Source organism: Procambarus clarkii, chromosome 50 (assembly GCF_040958095.1).
Source record: "Procambarus clarkii isolate CNS0578487 chromosome 50, FALCON_Pclarkii_2.0, whole genome shotgun sequence".
Lineage (NCBI taxonomy): Eukaryota > Metazoa > Arthropoda > Malacostraca > Decapoda > Cambaridae > Procambarus > Procambarus clarkii.
In genome coordinates this window covers 27,092,099-27,098,098 of record NC_091199.1, presented here as the reverse complement: position 1 = coordinate 27,098,098, position 6,000 = coordinate 27,092,099, and the positions used below count along the sequence as shown (strand labels likewise).

General features: G+C 44.4%; 1 protein-coding gene across 1 annotated transcript in view; it reads left to right on the top strand.

Moving 5' to 3' along the window:
* LOC138351716 (golgin subfamily A member 6-like protein 1) overlaps positions 1 to 6,000 on the top strand; it is a 136,025-nt gene that overhangs the window by 45,590 nt on the left and 84,435 nt on the right. The gene's annotated exons all lie outside the window — the stretch shown is intronic.

The following is a 6,000-nucleotide window of genomic DNA, read 5'->3' as shown; positions in this document are numbered from 1 at the left end:
GGCCCATCACCTCAACCACCATCCCCAAAAGCCCACAAGCAATCCAGCTGGGATGGCCCCATTGTAGACCAAGTTGCTGCAGAGTCCCTGGGTGCTGCAACAACACAACACGACATTGGTCGCCTCACAGCAGTAGCAGCCCCACATGCTGGGTATTTCCTGTTAGCAACCCCAATGTCGGCAACTGGCACGCGTCTCACACCACACGCCCTCCGAATTGCTGTGGCCCTTCGCCTTGCTGCCCCAATCCACACCAGATATAGGTGTATTTGCGGCGAGGTGGTGGCTGACAGGTACGGCCACCATGGCCTACTGTGCCAAACACAGGGGGATGGCACTCGAGGCACAGTGAAGTTAACGACATCATCAAGAGGAGCCTCACCACAGCTGGATGCCCAGCTGAAAGAGAGCCCCATTACCTAACGCCCCGTAACTCTGATGCTCTTATTGTTCGCCTGGATGATATCACAGTGAACCCCTGGAAGAATGGCAAGCAGTTGGTATGGGACTACACGTGCGTATCAACCCTGGCTAACACCTACATTAACCTCAGTGTTGCACAACCAGGTGGCGCTGCCACCCACAGGGAAGCAGCCAAATCCCGTAAGTATAGAGAACTGGATCACCACTACAATTTTGTCCCCATTGCTTCTGAGACACTCGGCGCCTGGGGTAAAAGTGCTTCCAAGTTTTTTGAAGGAACTGGGATCTAGGCTCATTGAAACAACAAGGGACCCTAGAGCTGCCAGCTTTGTTTTCCAGCGCCTCAGTGTGGCGATACAGAGGGGAAATGCGCACTGCATCCAGGGTTCCTGCCTGCCATCTGAGGAGCTGGAGGAACTCGACAACCTATGATAACAATCTTTGTAACCTATATGTAACTTTTTTTTTGTAACAAGGTTCAAATAAAGCAAATATATATGTGTACATACAAAGGAATGGGGGTGGTAGAAGATAATATTAGTGTTCAGTGAGAGACCACAAGGTCTCCTCTGAATACTTTTTATAAGCCAAGTTTTCATGAATTAATTGTTTTTCGACTACCTAACCTACCTAACCTAACCTAACTTTTTCGGCTACCTAACGTAACCTAACCTATAAAGATAGGTTAGGTAGGGTTGGTTAGGTTCGGTCATATATCAAAAAAGCATGTTTTTACCTGTCACAGGTGTGGCATCTATACTAATGCTCATGAAATGAATAGTACGGTAAACAACACAGTTCAATTCCAATGCAATGTCACACAAAATAATTAAAACAAAATGAAAATAAATTGAAAACTATGAAAATTCAAATTATCAATGTAATCGGAATCATTGAACTGGAATTGTAACATTTTAGTATGGTGTGTGATGCTCTTACGTGCAACAGATGGCACTGTTACCTAAAAAAAGAAAGTTTTTACCTGTCACAGGTGTGGCATCTATTCTTATACTTACGAAATGAATGGTATGGTAAACTACACCGCTCAATTCCAATGCAATGTCAAACAAAATAATTAAATCAAAATGAAAATAAATTAAAATTTATGAAAATTCAATTTACTAATGCAATTGGAAACATTGTATATAGTATAGCGTGCATTGCTATTACGTGCAACAGATGTCACTGTTTTTCAAAAAACCATGTTTTTACATGTCACAGGTGTGGCATCTATATAGTAGGTGTATAAAAACACAGACATATTCATACTTTCAAATTTTGTGGCAAAATTTGAAAGTAATCGGTGAAGAACTTTCGGAGATTATAGCGTCCAACAGATGGCGCTGTTTATCAAAAAACCATGTTATTTCCTGTCACAGGTGAGACATGTATATAATAGGTACATAAAACACTCGCCTATTCGAATGCAACATTGTATCAAAATTTCAAAGCAATTGGTAAAGAGATTTCGAAGATTTTCCTCGGCCAAAAAACACATGAAAAACGCAGTTTAGAAAAAAAACATGTTTTATCCCGTCTCAGACGTAACATCTATATAGTATTTATATAAAAACTTGCTCGGATGCGAATGGAACGGTGTGAAAATTTCAAAGCAATCGGCGAAGAACTTTCGGAGATTAGCGATTTTGAACAAACGAGCATTTACATTTTAATTTATATAGACAAGCTGTACCTGGCCATGCGTTGCTCTGGCTCAGCAATGTATGTATGTTGCTGAGCCACAGCAACCTTCACCTGTCTTTCTGTCCTCCCCAACGTTCCCTCTCTCCCATCCCCTCGTTCTCCCAACCATACCCCACTCACCCGTCCCCTCATCTTTCCCACCATCTCCCCCGTCCCTTCGTCCTCCCACCATCCTTCACTTCCCCATCCCCTCGTCCTCCCAAACTCCCCCTGACCCCTCGTCCTCCCCACAATACCTAACTTCCATGTCCCCTTGTCCTCCCCACCATTCCCCCCCCCCCCTCCCCTGTCTCCTCGTCCTCCCCACCATCCCACACTCCACTGTCCCTTTGTCCTCCACACCATGTTCCATTCCCCCGTCCCCTCGTCCTACTCACCATACCACACTTCCCCGTCCCCTCGTCCTCTCCACCATTACCCCCCTTCCTTGTCCTCTCGTCCTCCCATTCATCCCTCACTTCCCTGTTCCCTTGTCCTTCCCACCGTTCTCCACTCCCCCATCCCCTCGTCCTAAACATCCCCCACTCCCCTATCCCCTCCTCCTCCCCACGATTTCCCCCACCAACGTCCCCTGGTCCTTCCCACTATTCCCCACTCTCATCCCCTCCACCTCCCAACCATTCCCTAATCCCGTCCCCTTGTCTTTCCCATCATTCCCCACTCACTCATCTGGTGCATTCCCAAATGATCTGATGTTCCCATCAGAGAAATGCGAACATTAAATAATCTGATGTTCCTATCACTGAAAAATAAGTAGAATAACGAAATGAAATAAATAAATAAATAAATAAACTATACTCATGAAATAAACAGTATGGTAAATAACACAGCACAATTCCAACGCAAAGTCACACAAAATAACTAAATCAAAATGAAAATAAATCGAAATCTATGAAAATTCAATTTATCAATGCAATTGTAACACTGAAATAGAATCGTAACATATTTATTATAGCATGTGTTGCTATTTCGTGCAACAGATGGCGCTGTTTTAAACAAAATAAAAATATATTTTTACCTGTCACAGGTGTGGCATTTATATAGTAGATATATAACAACACACGCATATTCGAATCAAACATTGTGTCAAAATTTCAAACCAATCGGGGAAGAGGTTTCGAAGATTTCCCTCTCACGAAAAACACAGTTTCTAAAAAAAAAAAAAAAACATGTTTTTCCCGTCTCAGATGTGACGTCTATATAGTATGTGTATAAAATCTCTCTCGGATGCGAATGGAACAAAATTTCAAAGAAATTGGTGAAAACTTTCAGAGATTAGAGATTTTGAACGAACGAACATTTAAATTTTTATTTATATAGATGATGGTAATTACTTAGGTACTAGAACCAGAGCAATTATTAAATACAGTATTGAATATTAAAATACATTTCTCTAATTTAAATGAATAATACACAAGAAGGTTGATAGCAATTTGCTACTATGGACGCCTCAAGCGTCTCTACCAGGAGAAACTAGTTCTCATATCCTAAATGACTCATCTGCCCTCGTCCCAGCATCCTCATCCCTTTAGAAGGATTTTTTTTTGGATGTACGACTCCCGCGAAGAATCGTTTTTACAACCAAGTACCAATTTTACTGTTGAGTTAAACAGAGGCTACAGTTAAGGGTTTGAGCCCAGTAAATCCTCCCCGGCCAGGATACGACTCCATGACAGAGCGCTTGCGGAACGCCAGGCGAGTGTCTTACCACTACACCACGGAGACTGGTGAAACTTCTAAGGTGAAACTCCTTTCTTAATGATTACCTTGGAGGAAGACTCAGATATACAATACTCTCAAAACTAAGTAATACTCTTTCACATAGCATATTAACTAAGATGGAGTCTCGGAGTAGAAGGGGGGGGAGGGGAGAGGATGGGGTGGGAAGCTGTATCACTGGTGACCTGGCTTAGATCAGTGTTGCCCTATCAAAAGTCACACCGCTCTGCCTTAGTTCTTTAGCAAAATGGTAGAGCCCCTATCTAAATTAATAAAATATTTTATTATCTCTTTTGCATAACATACTAGGAGGGTTCATACCTTTATTATGCAAGTGCAGTCCGTGGATGAACAGTCCCAGGCCATATAAAATACATGTGGCACCCTTGCTTCCACACATAAGCTCTAATCCCCATAGTCCGACTTTTGCAAGAATTAGGTCAGAAATACACTCTGCCTCCTACCCTAGATTGTCCCCCTGTATACATTATCATACAATCACTACAAGATATATTATCTTCAACTAAACAGCTGAACTGTTACAGTAGAGGGAATTGTGATAGAGGAAGCGGTGGACGAGGAGTGGTGGTGGTAGAGGGAGTGGTGGTAGAGGAAATGGTGGTAGTGTGGGTGGTGGTAGAGGGAGTGGTGGTAGCGGGACTGGTGGTAGTGTGGGGTGGTGGTAGAGGGACTGGTGGTAGAGGAAATAGTGGTAGTGTGGGTGGTGGTAAAGGGACTAGTGGTAGTGTGGGGTGGTGGTAGTGCGGGGTGGTGGTAGAGGGACTGGTGGTAGAAGCAGTGGTGATAGAGGAAGAGGTGGTAGAAGGAGTGGTGGTAGAGGGAATAGTGGTAGTGTGTGTGGTGGTATAGAGAGTGGTGGTAGAGGGAGTGGTGGTAGTGTGGGTGGTGATAGACGAAAGGATGGTACAGGGAGTGATAGTAGAGGAGGTGGTGGTAGTGTTGTTTGTGGTAGAGTTAGTGATGGTAGAGGGACACACACACACACACTACGACACACACACACACTACCACACACACACTACGACACACACTACCACACCACACCACCACACACACTACCACACACTACCACACACACTACTACACCACACCACCACATGCACTACCACATAACCACACAGGTGTGCCACTAGACTAGTCCCAGAACTAAGACGCATGAGTTACGAGGAAAGACTGCGGGAAATGCACCTTACGACACTGGAAGACAGAAGAGTAAGGGAAGACTTGATCGCAACCTACAAAATCCTCAGGGGAATCGACCGGATAAACAAGGATAACCTATTCAACACTGGTGGTATGCGAACAAGGAGACACAGGTGGAAACTGAGTACCCACATGAGCCACAGGGATGTTAAAAGGAACTTTTTCAGTGCCAGAGTAGTTAACAGGTGGAAAGCATTAGGCTGTGATGTGGTGGAGGCTGACTCCATACACAGTTTTAAATGTAGATATGATAGAGCCCAGTAGGCTCAGGAATCTGTACACCAGTTGATTGGCAGTTGAGAGTCGGGACCAAAGAACCAAAGCTCAACCCCCTCAAGCACAAATAGGTGAGTACAAATAGGTGAGTACACACTACCAAACCACACCACACACTACCACACCTTACCACTACCTCATACTACCACATCACCACCGCAAACAACCACTACCTCACTACACTACATCACCCCACCGGCTCACCACACTATCACACAACACGACCACACACACCATACCACACTACCACAAAACATTACTACACGACACTATTACACCACACCACACCACACCATATTACCACACAATAGGGGCAAAATATCACACAACACTTCCACACAACTCTACCACACTATGCCACCACACCACGCCTCCCCACAACACTACCCCACCACACTAACCAACCACACTACACCACCACCAATACCACATCACCACACGATACTACCTCAACACACTTCCACCACCACCACAACTAGTACCCCCACTACTATCACACAACTACCATACTGTAATTACTTCACGACCCCACCACACTACCACACCACTTCACCATATTACCACACCACACTACCACACAACACCACCAGCCCACTACTATACCATCACTACCACACCACAACCATCAAATATTTACACCAACAATCACCTCCA